Raw genomic sequence first — 11,481 nt, 5'->3', positions numbered from 1 at the left:
GAGAGGGAACACAAGCATGGGGAGTGGGAGAGGAAGAAGCAGGCTCCCAGCAGAGGAGCCCAATGTGGGACTCGATCCCAGAACGCCAGGATCATGCCCTGAGCCAAAGGCAGACGCTTAACGACTGAGCCACCCAGGTGCCCCTATTTACTTCTATTTTTTGAATATGTAAAACGTTAACCTCGTTCAAAATCCAAAACTATATAAAAAGTTATATTCAGCAACATCCTCTTTTCCTGTTCTATCTCATTCCCCCAACACCATAGGTAATCAAATTCATTTGTTTCTTGTTTATCTTTTCTGTCTTTCTTTTAAAGATTTTATTTATTTATTTGAGAGAGAGAGTGAGAGACAGAGAACAAGTAGGGGGAGGGGCAGAGGGCGAGGGGAACGCAGGCTCCCTACTGAGCAGGGAGCCTGATGCGGGAATCTATCCTCAGACTTCAGGATCATGACCTGAGCCAAAGGCAGACGCTTAACCAACTGAGCCAGACAGGTGCCCGTCTTTCTTTTTTCTAAAAATAAATGAGCAAATATATTTTACCTTTATCATATAAAATGTAGCATACTACAAATAATCTTTAGCACCTTCTTTTTTTCCCACTCAATAATATATTCCAAAAATTAATTTATGCCATTGCATAAATTTTTTTAAAAATTTCCAGCTGTATAGTACTCCACTAAGTGCAAAATAGTTTATTCAATCACACTCCTTTATGGTGTTCCCAGTATTTTGCAATTACAAATAATGTTGTAATAGGGGCACCTGGGTGGCACAGCGGTTAAGCATCTGCCTTCGGCTCAGGGCGTGATCCCGGCGTTGTGGGATCGAGCCCCACATCAGACTCCTCTGCTATGAGCCTGGTTCTTCCTCTCCCACTCCCCCTGCTTGTGTTCCCTCTCTCGCTGGCTATCTCTCTCTCTGTCAAATAAATAAATAAAATCTTAAAAAAAAACAAATAATGTTGTAATAAATAACCTTGTGCATGTGTTTTCTTGTATAGTTGGAGATGTATTGTCAGGGGAAATTCCTAGATCTGCCGAAGGGTAAATGCGTATGTAGTTTTGCTACATATTACTCAATTCCCCTTCATGAGAACTGTACCATTTTGTACCCATCAGTAGCAAATGAGAGTGCCTATTTGCCCAAAACATGCCCAACAGACTGTCTGGCAACAGTTTATATTTTTGTGAATATGAAGAGTAAGAAACAGCATCTCAGTGATGCCTGGGTGGCTCAGTTGGTTAAGCATCTGCCTTCAGCTTGGGTCATGAACCCAGGGTCCTGGGATCAAGTCCTATGTCGGGCTCTTCGCTCATCAGGGAGCCTCCTTCTTCCTCTCCCTCTGCCACTCCCCCGCTTGTGCTCTCTCTCTCTCTCTCTCTCTCTCTCGGACAAATAAATAAATAAAATCTTAACAAAAAGAAATAACATCTCATATATGTTTAACATCACTTCTTTTTTTATGAGTTGAACATCTTTTTTTTTTTTTAAAGATTTTATTTATTTATGTGACAGAAAGACAGCCAGCGAGAGAGGGGAACACAGCAGGGGAGTGGGAGAGGAAGAAGCAGGCTCCCAGCGGAGGAGCCCGATGTGGGGTTCGATCCCATAACGCCGGGATCACGCCCTGAGCCGAAGGCAGACGCTTAATGACTGCGCCACCCAGGCACCCCTGAACACCTTTTTATATGTCCTTTCTATTTTAAAGTAGGTATAAAAGTTTGAATACTTGACTTGAATTTTTCATTTGTATTACGATAAAGGGAAACAAAATGTTTCTCCTCAAAGAGTCTCTTTTTTGGTGGTTTTAAGTACATAAGGGAGCCCAGCGTGGGGCTTAAACTCATGACCTTGAGATTGAGACCTGAGCCGAGATCAAGAGTGGGACACTTAACCCACTGAGCCACTCAGGTGCCCCAGAAGTAGTTTTATAATGACTTTCAAGATAAAGCATTATTTTGTAACAATATTGCAAAACAGTTTGATGTGTCAAGTTAAAAAAATTATCTGAGTGGAATAAGTTGTGCATTTTGCTATGTTATTTGGAGAAAGGTAATAATAATCTCTTTATTAGGTATACAGCTCTATTACAAAAGGCCCTCGCTTTGATCCTGTAGAGTGTGTTGGGCAACAGTAATTATCCCGTTTTACAGATGAGGGAACTGAGATGGAGAGAAGTCTGGGGACTTACCCAAGGCCATGTGACTAATAAATGGCTGAGTCAGAATTAGAACTCAGGCTGTTTGACTTCTAATCCAGTGCTCTTTGAATAACTAGATATTGAATTATGAATTTACATATTGGGCATTTGTGTTTCGGTGGTGGTTCAGAATTGGGAGTCTTTCTTTTACGTTGATGGAAAATGCATTTTTTCCCTTAATTTAAAAATTTATTTATTTATTTATTTATTTATTTATTTATTTATTTGACACAGAGAGAGAGAGAGCACATAAGCAGGGGGAGCAGCAGGCCGGGGGAGAGGGAGAAGCAGGCTCCCTGCTGAGCAGGGAGGCCACTGGGGGCCTCAATTCCAGGACCCTGGGATTATGACTTGAGCTGAAGGCAGACTCTTAACTGACTGAGCCACCCAGGCACCCTGGAAAATGCATTTAACAGCTACTGGTTATTTAAGAGAAATTACTAAGTTAACAATGTTAAATGTTTTCTTTTCTGATTTTGGGCATGTTCAGTTGCTTAGGCTAAGCCAGACTGATAGTCAATGGAGATGCCAAAGAAAGTGGGGATAACGTATAAACGGGTCTCTTTTGCCATTTTCAGACTTTCTTGGGGGTTTCTGTCAATTTCCTTTCAATGACTTCCCACTGTTTTTGAGATAAAGACTGACTCCATCCCATGGTCCTCAGTCCCCAGGGGGCCTGGTTCTTGCCTGCCTTTCAATGCCCCCCTGCCTATTCTTCCCAGGCTCTTGGCCTTGCCTCCTCTCAGTCCCCAAACGTGCCACCCCAGGGCCTTTACACACTTTCTTCTTCCCGAGCTGCTTTTGTTTCCCTTCTTCACCCACTTAACATCTTCTCAACACTCAGTGCTCAGGTCAGGCGTTGCTTATTCAGGGAATCTTCTCAGATCTCCCTGACTGGGTTAATCTTTCTGTTATTCACTACAGTACCGTGTAGCCCTTCTTCGTAGCACCCCTCCCAATTGCAATTTTGTAGATGTTTCTACAATGACATGATCAACGTCTGTCTCACGCTTTAGTGTGCACGCACCGGGAGAGCAAGACCTCTGGCTTTGCTCACAGCCCAGACGGTGCCCGGCACACGGGCAGAGTTCCACCGATATTGATGGATGAGTGATGGTGTGCACGGTTGCCCGCAAGCACGTGCACAGGGAGCTCCCTTGGCTTGGCAGACCACTTGCATACCTTCTCATCTTCTCTAGGTCTTTTCTTTTACCTTTGCATATATGCTCAGGACACTTTGAGCCTTTAGTCGGTGTATGTATGTTTAATCACATTTTTTTCTAGCTCCTATTTCTGCTGTTGTCTATTAACTCTGATACAAACTCTACATGAACTCAGAACCCACTCCTAAGCCTTCATGGAGTGTGTGCTCCATCACTTCCCATCATTTCCCTGACTCTTCTTCTCTCTTTCTCCCAACTTTCTTTTCTTTTTTTTTTTTTTTTTTAGATTTTATTTATTTATTTGACAGAGACAGCCAGGGAGAGAGGGAACACAAACAGGGAGAGTGGGAGAGGAAGAAGCAGGCTCCCAGCGGAAGAGCCTGATGTGGGGCTCGATCCCAGAACGCTGGGATCACGCCCTGAGCCGAAGGCAGACGCTTAACGACTGTGCCACCCAGGTGCCCCTCTTTCTCCCAACTTTCTATTCCCTCCTAACTCTTCTCCCTCTTCCACTTCTGGACTGTCACAGATACCTCCCCTCCCCCAGCAGGGTGGTTTTGCAGAAGCCGTGGATCTGGCCAACATCCATGACCCTATAGGTATTCCTCCTCCGCAGGTGGCCTGACCTGGGCTTTTCCCCCAACAAACACGGATCTCATGCAGGATGTGGACCAAGTACTGAAAGTAAGTAACAATAAAACAATACCGTTTTGTGATGTTGTGTTAGAGTGAGATCAGTTCTGGTCAAGTTTGAAGGATGTCCAGGGCCCGAGCCCTGGCCATTCGGGGAGAGATTGGTGGAAGGGAAGTTGAGAGGAAGTGAGAATAATGAGTCAACTTCCTCTCCCTTCCTGAGACACATCCTTCCTGCCACAGTCCTGTCATTGGCCCTCCATACATTCCAGCTACCCCTTCTCTTCCTATTTCTACCCTCAGATAGAACAGTAGAAAAGATGACACAATCAAGAGTTCCTCTGAGGCCTGGGCAAAACCAGATTCAGGACAGGTCCTTTTAATTTCTGGAATCGCTAGTTAGGACCCGCAGCCAGTTCTAGGAGCCCTGATCGTGACGTGCCGTCTTCCTTTGGCAGACCCTTGAGTGTGTCTAAGTTTTCGAAGTGGTGTGTCTGCCACCCTGGCTTCTTCCGTCGGATTTCATCGCACCCCTTTACCCCCAGCTGTCTTGTACAAGCATTTCATGCGACGCTGCTGTCACTTTAGAGGTTGAGGTTTTAGTGCCTACCTTGGAGAGTTTTCGTTTTATTCTGGACTAGGTGTCCGTAAGCGTGAACCTTTATTTAGATAAATATACAACAATAAACCGCCACCCTTGCAGTCATCCGAGGCTTGCTTGCCGGGAGCTCTTCTGTGGTGAGAACCTGACCATCTTATTGTACCCTGACGACTGCCATCCGAGACAGATCAGTGCAACTTGGGAGGTTAGGAAGCTTGTCCTAAGACACACAGGTAGGCAGAGCAGAGCCAGGATTTGAACCTCTGACTCATACCAAAGCCAGTGAGCCTGAATGTCAGGCTGTTTACCACGGCTGGAGGGGAGGGACGCTGATGTGGGGAAATCAGTGTTTTGCAAAGTCAACAGATATGTTGACATGTCTCTGTATAAGCAGTGTGATTTCCCCGCAGGAGTCACACAAGAGGAGGCAGTAACTCCTAAAAACACATTGGTGAACTTGGCTCTGCCTTAACTGCTGTTAGTTCTCATTCTCTCTTATCAATGTCTTACTTACTTTTTTTTTCTTTTACCAGCATCTTTTTTTGTTACTCACAAACCAAAAAGCCTCAATGAACTCTCTTTTGGAATAATTGGTTTTCTGGTAAAAAAGCCAATTCCCGTTTTGCTTTTTCCTAGGACTTATTCCCACAAAAGGCAGCGTTCCTAAATTTGCATCATTCCAGCCATTAGAGAACCAGTGTCAAAACCTTATAGGATTTTAAGGTTGTTTAATTCCTTCTGCCCCCAACACACACACACACACACACATACACACACACACAAAACACACATTGATTTTTGCATAGTCATTACTCAAAATATAGATGTAGGGGGGCATCTGGGTGGCTCAGTCAGTTAAGCATCCCACACGTCAGGTCTTGATCTCAGGATCGTGAGTTCAAGCCCCATGTTGGGCTCCGCACTGGGTTTGGAGCCTGCTTAAAATTTATTTATTTATTTATTTATTTATTTATTTATTTATTTATAAACTTAGGGGCACTTGACTGGCTCAGTTGATAGAGCATGTGACTCTTGATCTCAGGGTCATGAGTTCCAGCCCCACACTGGGCATAGAGATTACTTAAAAAAAATATAGGGGTTTGGGGCGCCTGGGTGGCACAGCGGTTAAGCGTCTGCCTTCGGCTCAGGGCGTGATCCCGGCGTTGTGGGATCGAGCCCCACATCAGGCTCCTCTGCTATGAGCCTGCTTCTTCCTCTCCCACTTCCCTTGCTTATGTTCCCTCTCTCGCTGGCTGTCTCTATCTCTGTCGAATAAATAAATAAAATCTTTAAAAAATAAAAATAAAAAATAAAAAAAATATAGGGGCATCTGGGCGGCTCAGTGCGTTAAGCATCCGCCTTCATCTTAGGTCATGATCCCAGGGTCCTGGGGTGGAGCCCTGCATCAGGCTCCCTGCTTGGTGGGGAGCCTACTTCTCCCTCTGCCATTCCTCCTGCTTGTGCACTCGTGTACTCTCTCTCTCTCTCTGTCAAATAAATAAATAAATAAATCTTTAAAAAAAATCATGTTGAATTTGTATGAGAGCAGGGAGAGGGTCCATTGCGGTCTCAAGATCGAGCTCGCTGTGAACCAGCTCTGGAGTCTGCTTGCAGACCACAAAGGTTTATGCAGCAGGAGGGCTAGTGACATTGTCCCTTCTAGAAAAATAGAGTGACTCAGAATACAGATGTTCCGCCTACCTAGCCCTGCATTTATAATGATGAGCTGGCTGAGGCAGTTCACGGGGACTCTTTGAATCATCTGTTCTTATAGTTTCTGATGCTGCTGCTCTTTTTAGAACAATCTAGGACGTGTCAGCTGAAAAGCGCACTGGTTGCTTGCAAAGAGAGAACGGCGTTTGATGTGGGGGTGGGGACACAGTTCTCTTTTTCCCTCGCTAATAATTCTTAGGGAAATGTATATAAGTTCTGATGAACCCAGATACCTGGAGAACATCGTGAAGTGGAGACAGCTTAATGCACCTTTTAACTTTAGTCCTGGTGTGTATAAGTGAGGAAGACATGATCATTTCACTTTAATAAATAAATACTAACTCCAAGGAGATAAACCAGAGAAAGCTGAATTTGCATGCAGCTTCATGAAGTAAAAATAAACTGGGTCCCTATGCAAAAGCGTTTTTGGTGCAATGTGCCTTAGGGCTGTGCCAGTCCTGGTATTTTTGCCTATCTGCAGTGAGCGTCCCAGCCCAGGCAGACGCTGGATGCAGATAAGCAGAAGGAACTTCAGGTCGGACAAGTTCATGGGTGTTGCTGGCACAGGAGAAAGGACCTTATTATGATTATTTTTACTTGTCAAGTATTTATCTGTACAAGGAATTCTATTAGGCACTAAATCCTGGTTTCCGTGTCAGCTGCATTACCCCTTCAGTTCCTGGGATTTGGGGAGGGTGGCGGAAGCACAAGCAGCAGTATTAATATCACGGAGCTTCGGAGCGAAAAAGTACTTCAGAGGAATACTCCTCAGATGTTCCTCAAGTAGAGGTTTGTGGACAGGGGACAATTAGGAATTTTTTTTTTTTTTTAAGATTTTACTTATTTTAGAGAAAGAGCGTGTGCGCACATGCGAAGGTGTGAATTGGGGGGAGGGGCAGAGGGAGAGAGAGAATCTCAAGCAGATTCTGCCCCTGGAGCTCGGAGCCCTGCAGAGGCTCATAGCAGGGCTTCAGCAGGGCTCGATCTCATGACCGTGAGATCATGGCTTGGGTGGAAATCAAGAGTCCGAGGCTCAACCGACTGAGCCACCCAGGCGCCCTGACAATTAGGAAAATTTTATCAGTTTGGACAAAATGAAAAAGAAATAAGAAACTGAGTTTGTATAAAGTGAAATATATTTAATTTGAAAGGAAATGTTTAAAAAGAATGCCTGTCTTGGGGTGCCTGGGCAACATCTGACTTCGGCTCAGGTCATGATCTCAGGCTCCTGGGATTGAGCCCCAGGTTGGGCTCCCTGCTCAGTGGGGTGTCTGCTTGAGGATTCTCTCTCCCTCCCTCTGCCCCCACCCCTGCACTTCTGTGCTTTCTCTGTCAAATAGATAAATAAATCTTTTTTTTTAAAAGACTTTATTTATTTGAGAGAGAGAGTGAGAGAGAGAAAGTATGAGAGGGAGGAGGGCCAGAGGGAGAAGCAGACTCCCTGCTGAGCAAGGAGCCAGATGCAGGACTCGATCCTAAGACTCCAGGATCCTGACCTAAGCCGAAGGCAGACACTTAACAGACTGAGCCACCCAGGCACCCAATAAATAAATCTTAAAAAAAAAAAAAATTCCTGTCCTGAAAAGACATTTGATGATAATTTTGGGGGAATGACATCTTTTATCCTCTACCATTTCTTTGCTGCTTCCTTTTCTGTGAAGGAAACCAGAATATGTCACTCCAAAATATGCCTCTTTGACAAAAAATATTTTGAGCTGAAAGCAATTAAGAGAGAGCAAACACAGAAAAGGCTCCCCTTTCTCTGCCTAAAGGCAGGGTATAAATTCTCCTTCTGCTGAAGATAGAATCTTATCAGACCAAAGACACTGAAGGCATCTGCAAACAAACCTTACTTCATTAGTTTCCTCCCATGTATTTACCCTTCCACAGTTTGCCATCCCTGGGAGTCTGAAACTACTTTTCTTTGTCCTGTCATTTTTCTAGAAATTTATTGTTCTTGGTCGAAGATGCTGCATAAGCTGGAGTTCTAAGCCACTGCTTTGAGATGCTCTTCGTTTATATTTCTCCCAAGTCATGTGTGTTGCATGCTTTGTTTTTCTCTTGTTAATCTTTTCTTTCTTTCTTTCTTTCTTTCTTTCTTTCTTTCTTTCTTTCTTTCTTTCTTTCTTTCGGGTCCCAGGTGAAAACGTAAGATGAGTGGAGGTTAGGAGGTTCAAGACCCTGAGACCTAGATGGAGATCAAAGTGTCACTTTGGTCTCAGGGCAGGCAAAGGGAGAGGATAGTTGAAGCCCAGTCCAGAGGGCAGCCCCCTCCTCCTTCCCCCACAGCTGAGTTCATCCAGGCCCATTCCACAAGGCTGATTGCCTCATAGATGGTCCCAGGCAGAGGAGGTGGAACAGAGAGATTGTAGATTGCTCTGGATTGCTAGAGTGGGCCAGGCATAGTTGGCTTAACCACACAAAGAGAAGGACAGGTGCTGTGAACTCTTACCTGGGACTTGCCCACCAAATTGACCATGCTTGTGAATGTCAGCTCTCACCAGTCGGATTCGGTGCTTCTTTACTTTTTAAATTGCAAGAACATGGAGTGGAAGCTCTCTTCCCAGCTTGACCTAGAGATGGACGTGTTGAAGGAAGAGCTTTCTTCCCTGGACCAAAGTGGGGAGTGCAGGAGGACTGGGTAGGCTATGGAATTTACTAAAAGAACCTCCAGATATCCTGGTGGTTTGATTGTATCTGCCATTGCTGGATAACTAAGGGTTGGAGAGAATCGTAGACCAGTGTTCTTAGCTCTATAATCCGGTTAAGGGAGATGTTTTTTTATGAAAATATTCAAAACTTGTGGTAAAATATACGTAACACAAAACTGACGATCGTCATTGTATTTTTAAGTGTACAGTTCAGTGATATTAAGTTACATTTACATTGTTGGGCTCTGCTCCCCACCGTCCATTTCTACAACTTTTTCATCTTCCCACACTGAAACTCTGTACCTACGGAACAGTAACTCCTCATCTTTCTTTTGGCTCCTGGCAACCACCACGAATTTCAGTCTCCATGAATTTCAGTCTTCCGGGTACCATCATATAAATGGAATCGTACAGTATTTATTTATTTATTTATTTATTTATTTATTTATTTATTTATTTATTTTTGTGTGTGTGACTAGCTTCTTTCACTTAGCATAACATCTCAAGGCTGATCCATGTTATAACCTGTGTCAGAATTTCCTTCCTTTTTAAGGATGACTAGCATCGATTATACGTGTTTAACTCATCACTGTCTACAGGAACTTGAACCAAACCCTCAATGTGGCAACTGGTACTCGTTGCACCAACAGTTCTGGGAATGGCCTAAAAATGCGTGGACGGTCCTAGCATCTTCCGGAGCACACAGCTGCAGAGTGGAAGGTGTAGGATAAATTCTTTATCTTGGCTGAGAAACAGAGTTATAGCAATCGACAGGGAGATACAGGAGTGCCTGCCAATCACTAGAACCTTCTCAATGGCTCCTGTCTCAGGAGCACTGGAAGAGGCCTGTGCCTGGTTAGAGGTCCTTCTGGCTTGCTCCTGAAAGTACCTTTTATTCCACCAAGATCCATGATCTTCTGTCTGTAACACTCGTGAAGGAGACAGTTTTGATCTCAGGATTATGTACTTGAGGAGAAAATTCCTGCTCCCTGCAAATCTGAGTGAGAGAAATGTTGAAACTTAATGTCTTCAGGCTTCAATCCTCCAAAGTCAAAGGATTTCGTGTTTGGAATTCAGCTTCTCGCTGGAAAAGTAATCGTTGATATGAGTTTGTGTTAAAATTTGGGCTTTTTTTTTTTAGTGTTCCTGGCTTTGCATTATTTGGGGTACTTAGACTTTTGACTGGCATTCATTGTAAGATCTCTGGTGAGTGATGTTGAACAGCGAGTGGAACACCATTTGAGATGGGAACTAGAGACGGCAATGAATCGTGGCCGACAGTGTGCATGGCCTTGCAGTATCTTACTATTCTGTTCCGACCTGTTTTAGAGCGTTCGGGGGCAATAGCTGAGCGGCCCACTTCACAGCCCCCTGAAGCAGGCACAGCGCTGGGGGTAGAGAGCAGAGGCCCAGCCTCATCCAGCTAGAAGAGGCACCACCCTGATCAGCTGCTCTGTGTGTGACTGGCATCAGGCGTGGTTGTCAAATCCAGCTCATTGGGAGATGCCAGCTGGCGCTCCCTTATTCAGTTTTATGAGATTCCCTATTACTCTGTGGGGCATTTGGCACCTGACCGACCCCCTAATAAAGTTGTTTTTTGGGTCTTCATGTGAATCTCTGTGTCAATTCTGGTTGGAGCCAGGATGAGAGGAGGGATGGGTAGGTGGTTATAGTTGTTGGTATCTTGAATTTATTTCATATAATAAAGAGTTAATCCTCGTCAATGATTAAAATTAAATTCCATGTTAATCCTTAAAATTAAAAAGATTTTTTTCCCTTCTGACCCATGGACTCATCATCCGGAATCCACTACGTTAAAGACCACACAGACCTACACGATCACTTTACCAACAAGGAATCTAAAGCCCAGAGAGGTTACTTAACTTGCCCATGGTCACACAGATGATGACCCAGCTGTGTTCCTTGCCACAAGCTGTTTCCACCAAAGCATTTGGAAGCCCCCAGCTGAGATCTAGGGCTCCTGCTGCATGCACCCGCTACGATTTACAGAGGCATGAAGTTCTCTCCAGGACGCAGAATGGTCTGGTGGAAAGTGGGAGAGTCCCCTGGCCCTGTGCTGGCGTGGCAGTCATGTCCATGACCTTGGGAGGCTGACATGGAGGAGGGAAATAAGATGAATTCAGTTTCTCTACTTAAAAGCCACAAAACATCTGCCTTCGGCTCAGGGCGTGATCCTGGCGTTCTGGGATCGAGCCCCACATCAGGCTCCTCCGCTGGGAGCCTGCTTCTTCCTCTCCCACTCCCCCTGCTTGTGTTCCCTCTCTCGCTGGCTGTCTCTGTCAAATAAAGAAATAAAATCTTAAAAAAAAAAAAAGCCACAGAACAGTGCAAAGATAGCACCTGGTCCCATCTACACCATTGACATCCTGGGAGGACACATTTCGATAACGAGGTTGTGAGCTCTTGCAAGATTGTGCTGTGCGATCTGAAAGCAATGATCGTGTCAGGCTGCCGAGACAGATTTGCGTGAGCTCCTGGAGAACCCCATCCTTTTA

The 11,481-nt window shown here is 44.7% G+C and overlaps 1 long non-coding RNA gene across 1 annotated transcript in view; it reads left to right on the top strand.

The window, feature by feature from the left end:
* The first annotated feature begins 3,720 nt into the window (after positions 1-3,720).
* LOC103667642 overlaps positions 3,721-11,481 on the top strand; it is a 62,188-nt gene continuing 54,427 nt past the window's right edge. Inside the window, exon 1 of the long non-coding RNA XR_005831823.1 lies at positions 3,721-4,051. This is a non-coding gene — a long non-coding RNA (uncharacterized LOC103667642). The remainder of the gene's footprint in view (positions 4,052-11,481) is intronic.

Source organism: Ursus maritimus, unplaced genomic scaffold, assembly GCF_017311325.1.
Source record: "Ursus maritimus isolate PB19 unplaced genomic scaffold, ASM1731132v1 scaffold_34, whole genome shotgun sequence".
In the NCBI taxonomy this organism is placed as follows: domain Eukaryota; kingdom Metazoa; phylum Chordata; class Mammalia; order Carnivora; family Ursidae; genus Ursus; species Ursus maritimus.
The sequence above is the reverse complement of the archived record's forward strand: the minus strand, read 5'-3'. Positions and strand labels throughout refer to the sequence as shown.